Raw genomic sequence first — 20,981 nt, 5'->3', positions numbered from 1 at the left:
CTTCGACCATCAGTCCTGAAAAGTCTCCATGAGGATATGGGCCATATGGGGATTGAACGTACACTCGACCTTGTCCGTACGAGATTCTACTGGCCCAAAATGGCAAAGGATGTTGAGCAGAAGATCAAGACTTGTGGCCGCTGTGTGCGCCGGAAAGCCCTGCCAGAAAAAGCTGCTCCACTTGTCAGCATAATAACATCGCATCCAATTTTACAGTAAGATCTAATGTCCATCACTGGCCACCAGGTATCTAAATTCCCGTTGTTCTTCTTCAAGATGTTATCCATATAGCAGAGCCATGAGCTTCTCCAAGATTGTATCCATATTGCGTTCAAAAACACAGTCTGAGTATTTACAGCCCTGCCCATCGTCTATCATGTCGGCCAGCCTTGTGGGATTTTGAACAGCTGTAGCCGCTTCTTGTTCTTCGATAAGCCAGGTCCGAGCCAGCTCCAATCAGCCAGAACTCTGTTATCATGGTTCCGAATTGGTAGATGTTGTTCAATGTCCTCCATCGCGAGTGTCGCCAGACACCCGACGCAACCGACCATCGAGTATCCAGCAGCAAATGTCTCCGCAGGACAATCAGGCTCTCCCAAGCCCAGGAGTTGTCAGTTTCGTTAAGGGACCAGTTGATCAAATCCATAATTCTTCTTTAGGTTTTTAAAGAACAAGTCTGGAAGACTCTCTTAGGGTTAGAGAATAAGCGAGACTATACAAAAGACATGAGAACCCAAGCAGGAAAGATAATGGAGAGGGAGAAGGAGAAAGTGTGACCGCCTCCGTCAAGAGCCAAGAGAAGATTACAAATCCTTAATCAGATATGGGGATTAAAGTAAGAAGAAAACCTACCAAACTTATATTTGATTCCCAAACTGTAAATCACAGTGAAGGACACTAGTACATATTCCTATCTCTGCATTTACTGAAATGAAAAAATGTCATAAACCCAATTTTTTAATCTCTTTCCTCCAGCTGTCAGCAGAAAACAACAGCAAGTATTTTTGTATCATTTTTTGGTTTCTTCTGCTGCCTTTAAATAACTCAAATCCAAAGATTAAAACATGCATCAATTAATCTTTAAAGCATGTCAGCTGTGTTAAAAGAAAATGCCAAGAAAAGCATACGTATTTAAGGAAATAACCCAAAGTACCCATCATGGCTATCAGCTGTGTACTGAGCTGTAGGATGGATCTTTCAGTAAAGTGCCTGTGACTTTATGAGTGGTGTCTGGCAGGCTTGTCAGAGTGCCAGATAGCATCAGTCTGATTTCCAGATTTGATATTGTCTTTTCTTGTGGACACTCTTGGGATAAAAACAGCTTTCAGCTATCAGCTATCTCACAGAGACCGCAATTAATCTCAATGCCTAACAAATCCAGATGAATTTAAAGGGAAGGTCTAAAGAGAAGCAGTAATAACTGTATTTATCGTCTCCTTCAGCACCATTGGGGTATCGCTGTAAAAAGGTGGTGGAGAAAAAAACAAAAACACGCAGCCTGAGAAAAGGCAGAAAGTTTGTTTCTTGTCTTTTATTTGCAGGTCCAGCCTTCAGGGTCACAGGCCTAGCTGATCTTGGGACGGAGCCACCGTGTCATTAAAACAGTACATCCTGTCCCGCTAACATTACACATGACTTTGCTCTTCCTGGTGTGGTGCCATCACACGAATCATCCTTAGAGGCCTAAAGAATAACTAAACAGCCTCTACAGTGGTTGTTATTGCTTTTGAGATTCATTCGCCATAGTGTGATGCAGGAAGCCGTCCCTGTACCCCCGACATACCGCACAATAGTAAATCTGCTTATCGCTCACTGCTGTGACATCTCGAAAATAAAGCATGTCACATCTAGAGAATGTTGATGCACAGCCTTATATTTTCATGCTTCATGCTTGGTGTAGCAATCACTATTTCTCAAGGCTGGGCATTACCAGCTCTTGACTGTTCCTATCCCGTTTGCACACAGTCATTCGCGCTGGACTCAACTGTAAAGATGCAAAATGGCTCGAGTCATAAGCTGTAACTAAAAATTTGGATAAATACACCAATCCAGTTTAGGTATCCTTCAGCTGCTCACTATCCACACAGTGTGACATCTTAGATTTCTGACAGAGGGGGAAAAAAAGAGACAAGTCTCTTCCTGGAAAGAGACTTTCACAACTTGGCTCTCACAGAGATGAATCCAATATGATTGCATCTGTAAAACCAGTTGAACATCTCATGTTGGGTCATGTTGTGTACAAGACTACAAATCCAACTGGGGCATGTCACCAGAAATCCAATTTGTTGTACTAGACTAGATAGGACTTCTTCCTGTTCCAGCTTGTCACAATAAAAGCCTTCAACATATACACTGTATACTGCTGGACATATAAGCAGTAGAAAAAGAAACTCAACTGAATAAAACAACTTACAGATGTTATCTAAAATGATTAAATTAATAGTTTTTCTTCTTTTTTGTAAGAAAGCCTAGTATGCAATAAAACTGTAAAAGAGAATTACATTTGCTCAGTTATTCACAGAACTATGATTAATCAAAATCCTTTAGTTATTACATGCAGCAATTTTTAAGTATGATTAGTTGCAGTTATCAGTTAAAGTCAGACTTTAATTCAAGATTTCCTTTATAAATTACTACATAATCAATGGACCAGAACGTTCTAGAACAGTGTTTTGACAAATTCGGGTAATGAGTTAATAAATCTAATAAACAGATTAATTGCAATATTACTTCTGAATGAGTTATTTGTTCTGTGTGCTGCAGCCAGGCATTGCTTCCATTGATAGTGTGGAGGTATTTGCTTAGTAATAAGAAAATAATGGTATCTCATAGATCACTTACATCTCCAACACATCCTGTTTTACCTTTTCATCCCTGTGATGCATTCATGGTGCAGACGTAAATAAAGTTGCTGTCACAGTACTTAAGCATCTAGCTAGCACTACAGAAGAGGAGAGAGCATATCTTTTTTTTCAAGCTTTTTTCAAGTGGCAGGTAATTTCAAATGCAGCTTTTCAAACAGCTCAACAAAAATATCAGCAAACATATAAACTGCTTTTGTGCAGTGAGTTAAATGTACAGCTGCTGTATTTACGGGGAGAGGAACAAAAGTTGATATGTGATGCTGAGATGGAAAAATTGTTACGGGGAAAGCAGGAGAGGAAGATGAGAAATTGTTTTTAGAAATAAAGACTCCTCAGCAGATAAATTTTTTATCTTACATGTAATGTTTTCATTCATTTAGACTTTTTAAATCTTATTTTGAATCTATACGTGATGTTTTTATGATAGATCTTGCAAAACAAATTGAAGTATACTAATTTTGTGTGATTTAAAGGTTGCATGAAAATCTTCTACTTGGCTACACTGGTTAGTTTGCAGTATTGTGTTGATCCATTAGTGATTGTCTGTTTTAGATCGGCTACATCAAGGACAGAAGACATCAATTTGACCAACCCTTTATATTTACCTGTAAAATGGGCCCGCCGATGGGCCCATGGTCAATAAAGGGTTACGATGATGCTGATTAGATTCACTCACTGAATTCTACCTTTGGTACTAGCTATGTAGTGTCTTTGCGTTGAAAATCAGCTATATAGCTTGGGCAACATCTGATATTTTGTTGAATTCAGTTGGGTAGATCAGAAAATGTTGGAGTAGCTGCACAGGTCAGCTGATAACAGTCTGTATCAGTATCAGTCCATTTGTAAGAGGGGAAATACCTTCAACATTCACAAACAGTTAACCACACAGCATGTGGTCAACTATTTATAGATGGTGGTGATTCTGAAACCAGAACCAATAATCATCCAGTGAGAACTGATGAGGAATCATATCGATAAGTGATATGTAGAATGGAATCGAAATCACTTAATTCTTATCAATTCCCATCCCTAAAAAAGACATCAGGTAGAAAAAGTAGCAGACACTTTCTTGATTATTCTAAAAGCTTCCAAGTGAGAGGGTGGAGGAGACCAAAAACAGAGCGAGAAAAATCTGAGTAATGTTCATCAGGTAGCCAAAGCACTGCCAATGCTGCTCTATATATGCTAGCCTTAAAAACTGTCTAACAACTCAATTTTCAAACTCATCCATAGCATTTATGCAACCCACATAAGCCTTAAAATGAATTTGTATTTCCAGTGTGTGTTAGATATGAGTTCAGCTCTCTACCCTTAACCTGCATATCAGGAAAACCACCAAAAATTATGCTAAAGGATGGAATGGAAATGGGAGAAAAAATGCTCCAAGCATCAGTATGTGATGACTCCTAATAATCTAACAACAGTTGTGGATAAAAATTAGCATTCATTTACATTCTTTCAATATTCAGGCAGAACTTTGGCTATACTTCCATGAAATCCAGCCAACAGGGAAATATGGAGGATGTACTTTGTGAGAGAAAGCATCAAAACACCAAAGCAGTCGTTCAGGTCATAGTTTGTGAATCCCATAACTCTACACTCAGACAGAAATATGACCATATTAATGTAACATTTGCTCCTGGATTATTTACAGAAACATTAACTTCTGCAGATAAACTGAGACATTTGTGAAGCCGAGCGTTCCCCTGAAGGAACATGATTATGTGAGTTTATTTGTTTGGCTTTGCTAATGATGTAAAGCCAGTGACGCTCTCTGGCAAAGCCTGGGACATTACGGAATAATTCAAATCAAAATAATGTATTCCAATGTCAACTTAATAAACCATGGCCAGTGGGGCTCATTTATCCTCTGATTTGTTGTAAGTGAATACGTTGTAATTGTGACACAGTTGTGTACTGTGTGTGTACCGCTTTCTTGTACCTCTTTCTTCTATAAAGTATTTAATGGAAACATGCTGGGCACATTGAATAGGAAACCATTTCTCCAATAACAGGAGACGTCACAAACTGAATGTCAGGCCATAAATATGCATACAGTCAGCGGCTGACTCAAACAACAATTCAGGCTGGGACACCATCCAAGGTCACTCATGACCAAAAAAATTCACTAGAATGATATTATTGGATTTCTAGTAGAAGATATTTGCAAACAGAGAGACAACAGAGTCCATAACTCTATAGACATTAGGATTCTTTTACAAACAAGATTAACTAAGCAGCATCATCAATATCATATCAGTGGAATATAGCTAGCCCTATAAGGCAGAAGAGTATCTGTTACATTCATCTAGAAAAAAATGTTTATTGATTAAAAATGCAAAAATTCTTAGCTTATGTGAACGTTTTGAGTGGCTAGTTTAAAGGCAAGAGTAAAAACTAAGCTGTAATAGGTCTAATAGGTTAGTTTAAACACAGTCTGTACAGATATAGTATGTGTGCTTGAAGAGCCACTTGAAGCTCTTAATCATTCTTTGATAATCAAATGTTGTTTTAAATGTTTCTGAAATGCGTGGCACGGTGACACGCACGAGGTGACAGTGGGTAGCAGAGAGCAGCTAGCTAAGGTAGCAGCAGCAGATTAGCATCCACATAAAGGTGCAGAATTTGATTACACATTACTCCTACTGGGTATGAGTTCATTCACATACCTGACATAAAATGGAAAATTTTATACATCAGAATACTGCAGAATTTCACTTAAATATTATTTCCCACCTTGCTTGTTTGCAACTTCCTATCATAGAGAAAAAGGGGAGGTGCTGATTTCTGTTCTGTGCTGTTGAACAGTGGTGAAATAAAACTAATTAATCAAACTAACCAGTATTTCTGGTGGTGATGAGTGATGGTAACAATGTTTAATCATACGACTTGACTAGTTATACACATCTCTGCTAAAAACTAACACTTTAAGGCATGCCATAGAGTAGCAGAGTAGTAGTAGTAGTAGAGTAGAAACTAGATCACTGCATGCAAGTGTGCTTTGCACATACAGTGCTGTGCAAAAGTATTGAGCCTCCCCTCATTTTTTTTAATTTTACTTCTTTTTATACTTAAAAGTGTTCTAGAGTAGTAGTTCTCCAGGCTTTCTGATGGTTTTTCAAAGTATTTCTTTGGACATGCTTTGGACTGCTTTGTCACTCACTTTTAGTCCAAACCTCGCACCTGAACACATTCAAATGAATGGGTTTTTTCTGTTTTTTTTTGTTGAACAAACACTTGAACCATTCAAACATAAAAAGTGGATTGTGTCTGTTGGATGTTGATCCACTATGAAAAGCATCTGGAAAGCATCTGATTGGAAATGGTGTCATTGTACAACAATGATCCCAAACACACTGCCAAATACAGTAAAAGAACACACACAACACTATCAGTCATGGATTGGGACTGTGTGGGATAACCTTGACAGAGAACTGAATATACTACAGCATTAATACCCACTAACACAATCCATATTAAAATTATGCTATATAATTATGCTGTATTACCTTGGCTCCACATTATGCATACATTATATATACATAAGATTTAAGAAAACAGAATGTTTCCAAGTTAAGTCCTTTATAGAAGTGAAGATTAAAGCCACACATGTCAGAAGGAATGGTTAGATTTCTGTATGTTTAACTCAAATTTTCTGAGTTTTTGTTGCCAAATAATTAACTTTGGCCTCGTTACATTATGTTTTTGCATCTCATGCTAAAAAACCTGACCTTTCATGGAAATGCATGGGTTTTTGGAGGCATTTCAAGCACTGTCAGGTCAAAAAAAATAAAGCTCATTCTTGTCACCACAAACTGCATCATTTGGCTTCCAGTGACATTATAGTCCCTCAAATTTTGGCAGAAAAGGTCCAAATCTTAATGAACCTCAGCTTCAACTCGCACCGTTTGTCCTCTCCTCTCTCTTACCCTGCTCACGGACTTCCACTGACCAGCCCATGATGAATGATAGGACTGGCTACAGGGTGAACAATTACACACGGCAACTGGCTGTGGCGGGGCTTGGTTGACTCGACATCATTCACAAGTCACCTAATGGCTGCTTCCGCTCTTCATTTGGGAGATTCATGAGTCACCAGGGCAAAGAATTTCTCCAGATTCACTAAAAAGATGAATGAATGAATCCAAATTTGGATCACAAATCACCCACAGAGCCAGAATGGTGCTTTTGAACTTGTTTACAACAGTAACAGAGGTATAACTCCCTAGCGTCCCGCCAGTTGAATGCATTAATGTCATTAGAAAATCGACCAACGAGTATTGATGATGTCAAACAAGAAACGGCTGTCTGACTGTCCAATAATTTGGTCAGCGCAAGCATCAGACACGCAGCTCTTTGCCTCTCCTTCGCAGTTCTTTTGGTGACGATCAATTCGTTTCACAGCTGTCTTGCTGTCCTTTCCCTCCTCTCAGTGACAAACCTCTGGGGTGAGCTGTAACCTTGAGCCACTTTGGAGAGACTGAGACTTTGTCTGTCACCTTCAAACTCCACCTCCCACTGCAGATATATATTTATATACATACATGGGGCTGCAGCTGCCTTTAGCCTCTGTATTGCATGGGGGCCCCAGGGAGGAAATAACGAGCTGGGGTGTTGTTAGGAGTTGGCTGATGTATTTCTGAGCGGTCTGTGAGGGTGCTCAGGTCACTCTGCTAGCACAACTATTATTGATCACTATCATTGTGCTGCTTTTGTATACAGAGCTTGCATGCCCACACAGGAAGATGCACCATTATACATGAACATGTTAAAGTGGTGGTGACAGTCTTCGGGGAATCGATCACCTCCTCCTATGCAACTTTCACTAAGTTTGCAGAAACAGTAGCCGTGCGTTTTTCATTGCTGGAAACAGTATAAAGGCTGCAGTATGCCTGGGCAGAAAAAACAGAGTCTGTATAGAACTGCTGGAGAGTGAGAGTTTAAGGACAGTTCACATCCATGTATTAGAACGAGTTTGATTTTAAACACAACTGCAGATTATCATGAAAACAATTTTAACTTCAGATTGAACTCAGTCTCACAGCTGGTCGTAATACAGTCACAACCTCAAATCTATTTATTTCATACTTCCCATTCAGCAGCTATAGGGTATTTGCACAGGGCCACTTCCAACAAACTAAATGTGAAAAACCGGCTAAAGACGCAGGGCGGTGCTATGCACAAAATGATGCACAACAATGACACAATCGAGAATCACAGCAATCACACATGCCTGTGAGTGCAACTTGGTGGAGACTTCCTCTATAGGTTTCTAAAGGAAGTGGGGCTCTAACAAAGTGGCATCCCTGGTTAGCCTGTCATGGTACATAAGTCACCTACGCACCAAAGTCACAAAGAACAGTGGCTGATTCTCTGCTCTCTTTTTGAGCATGATCCTTTCCAGGGATACCAGCTTTATTGCCAGCAGTTTTTATCATAAAGCACAAAAATCTGCATAGTCTTCATGTGACTTGCAGTTTTTCACTCTGGGCAAGGTTTACTTGCAGCAAAAGATGTTCAATAAATGCTAGACTTCTATGTCTCTCCTACATGGCTGACTTTTGCAAACTAACCAACCACAATGTGGGACACTGTCTTAATAAGAGTGACAGGGGGACAAGAGGATATAAAGGCTGTGTAGTTGCACTACTAAAGTATTGCACTTCTGTAGCGTTTTAGAGCAGAGTTTCATGGATCGTCTTTTGTTTCACAAGGTCTGAAGGAAAAGAGTCTTTGTTTCGATCCATTTTATATTAGAAAAGAAAATGGCAACATGTCAGTTCACAGTATTCAACTGTACTACCCTCAAAGAGTGAGGCGAGAAGTGTTGAGTGCCACAAATGGCCATAAGAAGATATAATTTAGGACAGTCCTTGCTTCAGGTCATTGCTAGTGTTGGACTTTCCGTAAATGTTCTCACTTCCGCACAGCTGGCCCATCACTCTGTAAGTAGGTGCAATTTTCAGGTTGTCCACTTTGAAAGGTTACAGAAATTGTCGGATGCAGTGCTCCCACAACCCACATGGGGAAAGGTGTCGGGGGAGGCGGGGTCAGATGCTGTTAGACAATCTGACAATCATACCAAGGCCTGTAGCTACAGCTCGCAAGAACTCAGAGCTTACCATCACCTCCTGTGAAGCATGCAGCTCCTCTCCACATATCACCTGGTTTGTTTTATCATCCTGCACCAAAGGTTTGTGGTAGAACACTTAGACTAGGAACAGGCAGCTCTTTCAAAGGTAGAGCTGCTGGTCCTGACAGTAGTATAATGCAAAAAATGTGGACTGACAGGGAATGTTAAGGAAGAGATGGTTAGCGACAGGGAAACTGAACTTGGTTGTTCAGGTCTCACCAGTAAGGTCCCTGTGATGTTTATTGCTTTTATCAATAACTTGTAAGCTTTCTGAGAAAAACCCGGTCTTGATAGTAGAGATGACATCCATCTCACTTTGGGTAGAGCAGCTCTCATTTCTAGAAATTTAGAAATTGGACTACCTCACCAGGTAGGTAGGAGGGTAGGAGGGTGTACTCTCACAAAGTACACCCACCATATTTCCCTGTTGGCCACAAAAGCCACAGCCTTAAGTTGAACCCTCAAAATCTAAACATCCAAACATGTCAGTTATAAATTGCTCACCCCCACATAGAGTTATAAAGGAGGTACCCATCAATAGTAACTAAAACTATTTTCCTTGTCGGACTATGAACATGTTTCTTTCTGAACTCAAGTACTGCTGGTGCCTCTAGTGGATGTTAGAAGAACTGCAGAGTTTGGCACTAAGTGTTGGCTTCATTTTTAGCCCAAGAGGTTTGTGCTTGATGCAAACATACACAATACATTTTTTTTCCTACAAAAGCTACGCTGGAGCCCTGGAGATTTCCACTTGGGTTACACAAGCATATGGATCCTGCCTGTGCCAAGTCATTTCATTGTGAATGTGACAACTCAGTCATAGCCTGGTGAGGTAGTCCAATTGCCCCATCCATGATTTAGCAGGCATCTTAACTAAGAGTTTAAATGCTTTCCTCTGAAAATATGAACTTCAGTTTCAATAAATGTCTTCAGTGAGTGCTATGACCTTTACAGAAACTCCATCCTTAACATTTACTTAAACTCCACATACCAAAATCCAGGCAAAATCTCTGAAAACCGCAGCAGCAGCTACTGCAAAAAGTAAAATAACCTCATGTAATTGCTTAAGATTAAACTTTAATGATCACAACCAAGAAATTGGGCCACCATGGTAACAAACAGGCACAAAGGAGCCCGCAAGACAGAGAAACATATACACAGCTGACACGCAGTCATTTACACATGCTTCACACCCACACAAACACACACACAGACTCACACCTCCAGATCAATATTCATGACAGTCCTCAGCTAAAGTGTGCAGTCAGTGTGAGCACATATTAACATGCATGAACCCAAACACCCCTTAACTCCGTCTCACTCCGCAGTCACGCTGCTGGGACGCATCAGGAGGCGCGTTCGCACTCGCTGCTGATGGAATCCACCTCTGGCTATGAAAACATGTCATCCCGCGAAGCTGTGAAAGCCCCGACTTTATCTAAACACCTAATCTGACATTTCATCCCCACCATCACCGCTTCCCCTCAGTCGGTGTAGTTTAGAGGTTACTGCCACCTCAGTGCTTGGCAGGGTGTGAAAACAGCGTTCTGTTACTGATGTGAAAGACTTGAATCAGGTGCAAGTATCTGTAAATCTTATGTTGTACCCTCATAGGTTTTATGAAGCAATACCTCAGCTCTGACTTTTACACAACACAGCGCTGCAGACTAAATACAATAAATAAACCATAAAGAGACAAATTGCAATCAAGTAATAAGAGAACAGTAAAGGGGTAATTACACCGCCATCATTTGGTTTTAGTGCTCTTACCAGCACTCACTTATAGCAATTTAATAAATGTTTATATTTAAAACATTTACACACTTGAGAAAATGACCAGCTTTTTAATAAATTGCCATTTTATTGACCACTTGACTACAGGACCTTTATCAGTCTGGATCACAGTCACAGAAACAGTGTAAGAACTGTGAGGTCAGAGGACTATTGGCTTAGTTCTTTAGGAAATGGTTGACTATGATATTTTAAGCTGATATTAAATCAATTAATTAACAAATAACACAAAATGTATTAATTAATTTCATTAATAAATAAGACTTATGTACCTTTCATAAAGACTAAATATTTCGTCCACACCATGCATGAATTGGGTTCCTGGATCCAAGATGTTTTCTTGAGAACATCAATATAACATCTCCTGTTTTTCATGATTTCCATGTGGCATGCATTCCTGAAGATACTGAAATATTTCCACTTTTGCTCCATCTCACAATAGATATTACAAAAATTACTTTGCCCACCAATTCATAGCAGGACATCTCAAAGCACTTTCTGTTGTAAGAGAGAGAGAACTCCAACAATCCGGTATTGTCCTATGAGCAGCACTTGTTGACAGTGAGGAAGAAAAACACCCAGGACCTTAACATTGAACAAAGGTCACAGAATGACCACAGAATGACCGTGTGATTTTAAATGGCACTTTTTGCCCACTAAGAACCATCACTGGATTGAAGCTGGATTTGTAAAAGACTTCTAAAGGTGATAAAAGTCTTTAGGTCTGCCCATTCCCACTTCTCAATTGAAGATGCTTCATAAGAATTTATTTTAAAATATTGTTCTTTGCTTTTTAGAGGTCTCGGCAAAATCTACATCTAGGAAAGCTGGGACCACGAAGCCTTAGAGTTGTTTCTTGGAGCCAGCTTTGGGCATGGAGGAGTAACAGTAACATTAGATTTACAGGGAAATACAGCTGATGAAGGTGCATGAGAGTGCATCTATTATATTGCTGCAATGGTTTTTAGAGTATTTGCTCTAGTATTTATCTCACAACTTAGACATTCACATTACTCACACTCTCATAACACATACATATAGGATCTTGGGGGTGGGCTCACAACACGGACTCCAAATTACCATCAGGGTGTACACCTCACCCCTGGCGTCGTTGCCCACCTCTCAATTTTAAATACACGTAGACATTGAGGGCTATCAGGAGGGGCTATGCGCTTACCTGCTGCTCTCTGGCAGGTAGCTCCATGCCCTCCTGGGTTTTAATTGCACCTTAGAACACATATACATCAACACTACATATGAGCGGGTGGAGGGAGGTTTTGGAGTCCTCTCACACCCCCGGTCTCTGCGGCCTGCTGGAGCGGGGGGGCTAGGAGGAGGAGTTGGCCGTCCGACTGGGGTCTGGGGTGTGGGGCCTCCCTGCTGCTGCGGAGTCGGGGCAGTCTGCTTCTCCCCACTGCAGGGAAAAGGGTAACACCACCTGGGTCTGGGTGCAGTTTCCCCCTCCAGGGGCAAGGGTACCTAGACCCGGTTCTTAGAGTACGCTTGGGGAGTGTGATTGTGTGTACAGCGTCTCTTTATGTCTGTCTCCACGTTGGTTGAGTGTGGAGTAATTGCCTATGAGAGCATGAGGGTGGGAATGGATGTTTGTATTTGAGTGTGCCTGTATGTCTGTGTCTATATGTCAGGTTGGGTATCAGACGCCACCTCTCTGGGGACATCTCAGGCCCTCCAAGGTTTGGAGGCCTATCTCCCCCCACCACTTCCCCTGCCGGTGGCAGACGCCCTCAGACATCGATGCGTTGGTGGTTCTTTGTGTCCGGGGGTGGGCGTCCGGGTACACACCGGCTCACTCCTTGGTGGCTGCTTATCGGGGCCTGGAACCTGGGGCTCGCTCGGGCCACTTCGGGGGTGGGGTGCCCTCGGCCTCTCGGCCTGGGGCTCGGTCACTCAGGCACAGCTGGCTGCCGGCGGAGCTCACGGGCACGTCACTGCAACCCCCCCTGGCTTCTGCTCCGCGGCTGCTGAGTGATCCCTCATCTGGGACTCTCCTCAGCTCTTTCTGGGACAATGGCGCGGCTGCCCCTCTGTTGGTCTTCCTTGGTCTCTTGTGTTCTGGGGGCCTCTGGATGTCTGGAGTTTTGATCTCCTCCATACCTGCTTCATGCCCTGGAGGATGGGACTGTGGCCCCCCACACCCTCTAGCAGATCATTACATTAAGGAACCTTTTAAATACAAGCGCGCTCATGCTCACAGGTGTACACACAGGTGATCACACACACAAACTACACCCTTTTTGGCTCCTACCTCAAAGCACACTGTGCACTGTCGATCTTACGTGCTGCACAATAATGTTTAATATTAAGTATTTAGTGTTATATTCCCATATATCATTGTGATGTTGTTTATTCTATTACTCTCGTTTTCTTCTGCTTGTTTTCTTTTTTCTTTCTCAACAGGTGATCCAGGTGATCGATATATGTATTTTTTGTCTGCTTATTTTGTTGCTTTTTGTTTTTTGCCCTTTATCCCCGTCCCTCTTCTCCGCTGTTTTTTTTTGTTTGTTTTGTTTTTTCCCCCCTCTTTCTTTCTCCCTTTTCTTTTCCCCTGTCCCGTATCTAGCAAGTAAAAAAATAAAAAATAAAATAAAATAAACAATAAAAGGTAAATCAAATGGACCATTACGGCAAGGCTGGGATGGTCCATTTGGTAAAGTAAATCCGTTGGGCATCTTTCTTCGCCTTTAGACAATAATTCTGATGGCAAAAGAACCAAACGGGACAGGTTTAAAAAAGAGTATTTGCTTTGCATGTACAGAATATACTGTTGGACTGCTAGTTTTCTCTGTGTGATTTTATTTTTGTTATTGCTAATGCCCTGCCTTCTTTTTATTGTCTTTTATTGTTCTATCTGCAAAGGATTCATCTTTTAGTTGGTTTAAAGTATTGAATTTTATATATTAATAAATTCAATGTTCTGAAATGCTACTCTGGTCTCTCTGTACTCACTCTTTTTAGCTGCTCTCTAACTGATTTAAAAGATTCTCACTCGCTTTTTCACACCTTCAGCTTAATGTTTGTTGGGTCCATAAGCAGGTTTCCAGCTACCTAGTGAAGTAACAAGTTGCAGATATAAATTTGTCAAGGGAAGGTTTCTTAAAATACCAAATGCGGAAGGTTACTGCATTGTAGAGACACCGTGTTGTGACACGATGTGTTAGATAAATACATTCGTGGTTGATGGGGTGGTGACAGGATGCAATTCTGTTCCTCTGCATCTCACTTAAAGAGCACTGGGATTGCTCCTGGACAAGTTCTAGATAATAACTATTTGTACAATTTGTGAGTTTGGGGGAGAGAGAGAGAGAGAGAGAGAGAGAGAGAGAGAGAGAGAGAGAGAGAGAGAGAGAGAGAGAGAGAGAGAGAGCATGTTTGCATATTCTCATTAGCTACAGTTGATTAGGATTAGTGTTGGGATCACCAGTGATCACTGTAATCACTGATTACAACTTTGACCTGAGAGAGTTATTGTTCATCCCTTTCTATACACCTTTTGACTATGTGAAGACAGCCAACTGGAAAATCTTTCACAAAAAATATGTGATGGCAAAATATACCTGAGCCTTCATTTGAAGTGTAACATCTGCTAGTTTCTTAAAATTTTTTCGTTCAGCATGTTGCCAAAACTAACCCTAACTGTAGGGTTAGGCTGGCTCTCCAGTATGTAACTGAATTTTTCTTCCTTCATTCTTGATATACTCTGACTGTAGGTATAGCTGGCCTAAATAAGCCTTTTCCTCTGTGGCTGAATGTGTGTGCGGTTCCTCTGGGATACGTCGAGGCTCTCACACAGACTGATTTTACACGTTGGAACAGATGGCTATTGGCGGACTTGTGCATGACAACTAGTCACTCTCTGCTGTCTCTTGTTCCACTCATGCCTCAGTAATCACGGGTGCTTGCAGTAGCTTATGAGCTAATCATCAGAGCAAAACAGTGGACAGTGATCTAATTCAGGCTGTTGTTGGGCAACAAAAGGCTGCAGAAAACAAAGACGGAGGAACACAGTGACTGGGAGCTGCATTCATGGATTGTGCACATCTTGGCTGCAGATAATAGCAACATCTGTTCACTTCCTCCCTATCACGGCATACTGCATTCATGTCCCATCACTGAGTACCAAAGAACGGCTGCTTCAAGTAGTTAAAGGATAAAATCAAACATTGCTTCACACTTTGCTGTTATTCAGCGGAAAACAGCAGAGATCAGAGCCAAGTACAGACAGGATTCTTCACCATTGTGAAGATCGACACAAGCGACTGAGTAAATTCCTCCAGAGAGTTTCTCATCGACTATTCACATTCCTCCTTTGTTCGTTGTTGGACAGACCCTTTAAAAAGGCAGAGAGGAGAAGCAGCAGAGGTTGGTGGAACACCGACAAAATTAATAAGCCCTCAGAGGCCGCTGTATAAGCTATGCACTTGCCCCCTAAGCACAAGGAGACATTCATCTCATCCCCTCCTTCTGTCTGATCTCTTAATGACAATGAAACAGGCCGGCAAGAATTCAAGCAATTTTCTAAATTGATTTTTCTCCTCGGACGATTTACTTTGCCGTTAGAGCGTCATTCATAACTTTGCAGGGGATTTAACACGAGCTCCTCTGTTGAAGTCTGTGTTACTGAGGAGACACACAGCTCACGCTGCTCCAAACGCGCCGATATAAATTTGCTATTTTCGCACATGTAGCTCAGCATGAGCTAAATTTTCTGGATAATGCTCTGAGATCATGTCAACAAAAATCTGCCCCTAACTGCGCATTTTCAGGATATCAGATACTGCCATCTTACCAAAGGTCACAAAGAGAACGGCTTAGAAAAGACACGCAGAGACATTATCGTGGTTTCCGACCACTTTCTCCTCTCTCCAGTACTCAGTTTGGTTCAGTTTGGTTCTCCTGTGTCTCATCAAAATACAAGAATTATCAGGCACCAAACAAACGTGTGGCTCTGAACATTCAGGGTGAGAAATCAATGAAGAGTTACAGGACAGAGGCATAGTTTTGGTATTCTGCGCAGAGCTTTGAGACATCCACCCCGGCAACTACAAGCTTGTTCTCATAATGACCACGTCGGGCACAAAATTTGACTTTTCTATGTTCAGTTCAACACAATTTCTAGTAAACTGTGTGCTGCAGACTTTAGTAAATTATATTTGTGCAGTTCATTTAAATCTTTTCCTCACAAAATTGTGTGCTCTGAAAGGGAAACTCCTACAAAAACATATGTAATAAGAAAAATATCAGTGTCCACACCTTTCAGTCGCAAAGCTGACACTGTAAATCCCCACAGGAGCATTTTAGAGGCAAAAGGTTTCGTGTTGGTGCAGACTGTTAGTAAATCTGACTCTAAGAATCTTTTTTTTTATGAGTATTGTAAGGCAAGAAAGCCACTGTTTATCTAGCAGAGCTCTATGTCATGGGTAGCTGCAGTGTTCATAGTTCATATCATGATGCTGGGTTTTTGTTAAGTCACCTCCAGTTTTATTGTAATTCTTCCTTCTGTCATCACTAGTGTTACTTGCTTCACCTGTTCCCTGTCAGCTATTTATACCATTAATATGACTTTGTTTGCTGTCTTGTTTTCTTGTCCTCTTGTCGTCTATTGTTCTTGGAAGAGAAATATGTATCATCCGAAGGGGGGGGTGTGATACCTCAGTGCCTATGGAATTGACAGCACCACATCTGGGAAGCCGCCATCAACAGTGAAAGGTATATATACAGGTTTTAGAGCAAGATACTCAATTATCCAGCATCATTCTGCATCTATCTAGCAGGGGTCTGGATGCTGAACTGGTCCAGCTGTGGTTCAAACCTTTGACTGACTGAAAACATTTGGAGAATTAAATAAAAAAAAAAAAAAAAAAAACAACAAACAAAGAAGACCCAGGACTGCTGAGCAACTACAATCCAGTATCAGACAAGAGACATGGGGCAACGTTCCTTTCCCAAAAGTCCTGCAGCCAGTCTCCTCAGTTCCCAGATGTTTATTCAAACTGTTTGGAAGTGTGTACACTTTTGGTTATTCTGGTTGTTTATAATGGTAAGAAAATCCACAGTGTGCAGTCACATTGTGCAGCTGATAACTAAGTTCTCGAACCCTTGGAGCCTTCTCAGTGCTAACCCTGATAAAAAAAATTAAAAAAAAGTACCCAGCATATGGTTTCTCAAAGATCAGCTTGGAGCATACTTCATGTGTTTAAGCGCGCATTAGTTTCACAATCACTAACAACTATGATGCATCGGCAGAACTTGCACTCCCCCACACTGCATACTCCAGACATATGGTCCAGTACGTGTTTGTGCATGTGCAGATATGTGTCTGTGCTGGTGTGGGCCGGCACGAAGAGGGTGTTGTCCACTGTGCAATCAGTGACTGACTGAGAAAAGCTGCCCAAACATGAAGACAAATGGGGTGCAATAGGAAGGGGGCTGGCAGGCTGCACCGATGGCCGGGCCGCTCGATAAAAAGAAAGATGAGGAGACGGCGTTCAATAAAGCCACTGCGCCTTGCCAGGCTACGATCTGCCCGCAGGGACTGCCAGAGATGAACAGAGGGAGAAAGAGAGAGAGAGCTGGGAGGTAGAGAGGTGTGAGGTGGCAGGGGAAAGAAGGAGAGTGATTGCGAGGAGAAAACGGCTAGAGACACAGGAATTACAGCTCAGGCAGAGAGATAGTGGTGATACCGACAACTATGACAGATTAAGTTCTTCCGGTTTCATTTTACATCTGTATGTGATACCTGGAGGAAGGGGTTTGGTTGTGGTCGTCAGTAGCTCAAACAGAACGATGATGCTAACACAAGGCTAGGCTCACTCTCTGTCCCCTGAGCTGTCAAACTCTGCAGTTTTGTTTTGCCCACGTAAACCTGTTATTAAATTTCGGTGGTAAGCATAAAGTTGTTTTCTTCTTCATGGTGCTTGTCAGACTCCAGCGACGGGGAATAAAAATGAAGGTGAAATAGAAGCTTCCAGGGGATTGAATGGAACTCTCCGTCGGCCGAAGGGCTCTCCTTATAAATGCTCTGTTTTGGCTCTGGTTAGCCAGGTGTAATTAGGGTTAAATCCCAAGCTGTCAGTCAGCTTGTCATTTACAGCCACTAAAGGGGCCATCTCCGGCGCCGAGGAGCGCAGGTCTGCCACTCCAATCAGCTTTACGATGCTGGGGCCTGTCAGATAAGCAGGGGCCAGGCAGAGAGAGGATGATCTCTTCTTTCAATGAGCCAATCAATGAAGGATGGAGGATGCAGTGTCACACAGCTATGAAAACACTCAGCATTGTTAAGGGACAGAATTGACAGAGGATTTAATCCAATGCGATGGTTAATCCCTGGAATTACACATGCCAATATGAATTGGCTGTGTTTGTAGGAAGCACTTAAAATTAATTCTAGAGTTAAACTTGAGGGAAGAAATTACTTCACTTCTACAATGACTAAATTCGTTTACTAAATTCACCATGTATGTCTTATATCTATGTATGTCTTAAGTATGCTGTACAGATAATCAGAGCATCAAACCAACTGTAAAACAAAATTCATTTTTAATTAATTTTTAATATTGATACCTTCCATCATTGATGTGGTCACCCTGACGTCACCCATCCATGATGTGAGCATTTGTGCTGTCACCAGTTTGGTGTTTTGAAAGTAAATCTTCGACTAAGAAACTAAGGTACAGTGTATGATTATAAGCTAGCTACTTATCATTCACACTGTAAAGCATGCATCCTGCTTTTTTACTTTATTGGTAAATGATGTCCCCTTATTTTTCCTCTAATGTTTTCCACTTTATATTCATTGGTGAACAGGATCCTGACCTCTTTGAACTCTGAATGGAGGAGCTTTCAAACACAGTCGCAGACATAAACGGCTAAAATAAGGTTCATCCATTCGGGCTGTCTCTGCTGGGCCTTAGAGATAGAGTGAGCACCTCAGAGTAGGTCAAAGTAGAGTTGTTGCTCCGCCGCGTCAAATTATTTAGTTCATGAATCTGGTCCTTCTAGTCGTCTCCCTTTGGAGGTTTTAAACTCACACCCAGCTAGAAGGAGACCCTACAGTACACCCAAACATCATTTGAGAGATTACAGGTCTCATGTTGACTAAGACGGTGTTAGAATCCCCCAGTAGGAACTGGAAAGGATATTCGGAATACCCACTATGACCCAACTTTTGATTAGCAGGTGGAAATGGATGGCTGGATTTGTCAATATGATGCAAAATGTCCAATTTTGCTCTATTTTGCAAAAGTAAAGAATCATTTAAAACATTCCTGGATAAAGCTTGACTCCAGAAACTAAATCCAGAAACTAAAAAAAATAAAATAAAAAGGACATGCTCTTGACATTATTTGGGTAAAATTCCACTTGCAGATAGGTCATGGACAGAGAGTGTCTAAACCTGGACGTTGCTCACTAATAAGTAAAGTCCTGTCTTAAAGCATTGTGTAGAGAAAGTGTGGGACACTGCATGTTCAGACAGCAGTGACTTGATCATTTGAAATGATCATCACATTTCATTCAGTTAGCGACTGAGACCATAAACTCATCAGGGAAGCAGTTACTGAGCTTAGAGTTCAGGTGAGTAGGAGGCTCATTTTCTAACACACTTCTATACAATCAGACTTCTTTTCACAGCCAGAGGAGTTCCCCTACTGGTCACTCATTGGCTTCACTTTTTTGATGTGGAACATACTTTCAAGTTTGATTTTTTTAAGTCCTTTACGTTACTTTTATGGAATTTTTTGATACATTCCGTTCGAGGCTACACTTAAATTTCACAGCCAGCCAGTGACATTTTGATTCAAATCTTTCACTTATTGATCCCCACAGTCTTAACCAAAAGAGACACAGACCTGCAAAGAAATTTATTCTTTTCACCTGTTTTTGCCTGGTTTAACTCAGCTCTTAGGCCAAAGCAGAGGCTTTGCCCTAAGAGCTCATCATCTCTGCACAGGTGACATAGCCCTGTCTCCCCACTTCAACAGGGGAAAAACACAGCAACCTGATAATCTTCTTCTGCCCTCGTTCTGAACCTTGTCAGATGTTCTGGCACAAGATTCAGTGCTAAAAGAACAGAGAGCAGATAAAAAATGAGTCATAATATGACAGGCTGAGGGGAAACTAGCCAACAGCTTCTCCTTTTAATGATGGTTTAGCAGCAGAAACATCTTCGGCGGGTCCTCGCCGTGATGGTAGAAGTCCAACTCGTCACCAGCGGCACAAGTTAATTAGGCAAATGTCATATGTTCCTCTCTTCCTGCAGACAACAGCCTGGCCCAACCACTGCAAAATAATACTGTTAACCAACCAAAATGGCTGACCTCATTAATTCTTCTAGACGTCTCCTGTCGTCGGCTCCGGGTTCTCCTTTTACTTTTTTTTTTTTTGTCTAATAAGGTTCAGAGGTAAAAGCAGAAAAAACATCCAGAAACTTGTGAGATGGAGCCTCTCGGTGTCACATCTAACGAAGCCCCGCTACTTTTACCCCGTCGTGACTCACCGCCTGCCAATGTGACATTTGCTGTTGTAGGTAGGTATGCACTGTCTGTGGACTATAATTAAACAATGGTAATGTGACTAAGAGTTAAACCAAGATAAAGTTTCTCCAGTCAAATTAAGGCAGACAAGAAACTACAAGATTACAAACAAGTCATCCTCTGAACTGGACTCTGGTCTCTGCATGCAGCTGGCTGTGACGCGAGTGCTCAGGGTATGCAAAGTGCAACACCCAAACACCATAATGCATATTTAGTAATACACTGAATCTCATACTATAGTTTACTATCCAAACAATAGTATCCCCCCATTGTACACATTTTATTGAAGGACATCTAATGGAATCACTTTCTTAAACTTTCTTTCTTAGAACTTTTAGACACATAACTATTCCTCCCAAACTGTGTGTAGTCCACCATGGATGGGTCAGATGTTATAATCAAATAGTCAGATATAAAATTGGTGCACTTTATTGATAATAAACTGATATTTATGCTCAAAGTTGGTTTGAGAAATAATCATGCTGAAGAAAAAACTGAGTTTGCCTTTTGATTGTGACATCTGGGATGGGTGTAAAATTGCTTGCAGCTTTTAAACAGAGGTCAGATGTGTTCTTCTGACCTGGATGCGTTTATCACCTCTACTTATGAAGTTATGAGGGCTCAACAATGTTAAAACACAAA

The sequence above is a fragment of the Pelmatolapia mariae genome, linkage group LG16_19 (genome assembly GCF_036321145.2).
Source record: "Pelmatolapia mariae isolate MD_Pm_ZW linkage group LG16_19, Pm_UMD_F_2, whole genome shotgun sequence".
Lineage (NCBI taxonomy): Eukaryota > Metazoa > Chordata > Actinopteri > Cichliformes > Cichlidae > Pelmatolapia > Pelmatolapia mariae.
This window is presented reverse-complemented; position numbering follows the sequence as displayed.